The sequence below is a fragment of the Aplysia californica genome, unplaced genomic scaffold (genome assembly GCF_000002075.1).
Source record: "Aplysia californica isolate F4 #8 unplaced genomic scaffold, AplCal3.0 scaffold00357, whole genome shotgun sequence".
In the NCBI taxonomy this organism is placed as follows: Eukaryota; Metazoa; Mollusca; class Gastropoda; order Aplysiida; family Aplysiidae; genus Aplysia; species Aplysia californica.
In genome coordinates, this window is record NW_004797627.1 from 330,380 (window position 1) to 331,247 (window position 868).

An 868-nucleotide genomic window follows, 5' to 3' on the forward strand; every position below is an offset into this window, starting at 1 on the left:
TTGTTGTTGTTGCGATTTTGTTATCATTTTTCATTATTATTATTATAATTATTACTATTATTATTATTACTATTATTATTATTATTACTCTCATTATTATTAGGCCTATTATTATCAACACTCTCATCAAAACACAAATCGCTTACCAAAGTCTACCAGACAAAGAAATCGTCCAGCTTACTCCTTTGACTTCTGAACAGAGCCTTTAGGTTCTGACTCGCTGTTTAGTATGCATTCTTATCACGTTTTAACGAAATGTTCGTGACCAATTCAAAGCACGCTGCTTCCAGATCTTTCCTAGGCTGTCATCGCCTCTTCAAGATGTCCAAGTCTTTGTCCAAGCGCCGTGAAGAGGTGTATACACTGATAATTAAACATACTTTGGTCCTTGTTTAACTGACAGAACTGAAGAGGCTGGCAACAGTCATTCTGGCGCCTTTGTGACAGATCTTTTATCTGGAAAATGATACTTATGTTGTTGTTGTTGTTTGTTGTTGTTGTTGTTGTTGTTGTTGTTGTTGTTGTTGTTATTGTTGTTGTTTTTGTTGTCGTTGTTGTTGTTGCTGTTGTTGTTGTTGTTGTTGTTAGACGTTTTTGATTTTTTTTGTACTGTTCAGTTGTTTTTGTTTTTGCTTTTATGTCAACCCCTCCAACACGACTATATTGTCTCCATAATCCTGACAAAGAGCATGAGACAATCTCGGACCGAACAGTGAAGGGGTTCAGCCAATGTCTTATCACTTTATTCTTTTTTTTTCTCTCTTTATTTTCACCCTGGATTCACTCATTTAGACGTGTTTCGACCGCACCACGTGGCTTTTTCCATGCTTCAATTAAGGGGTAGTAACTCTCGTTTGGGGTAAAAAAG

General features: G+C 36.3%; 1 protein-coding gene across 1 annotated transcript in view; it reads right to left on the reverse strand.

The window, feature by feature from the left end:
- The window catches only part of LOC101864078 (choline dehydrogenase, mitochondrial), a gene marked incomplete in the record, with an annotated part of 23,393 nt that extends 22,861 nt beyond the window's left edge, over nucleotides 1–532 (reverse strand). Inside the window, 1 exon segment of the mRNA XM_035970994.1 lies at nucleotides 147–532.
- Nucleotides 533–868: the final 336 nt, after the last annotated feature.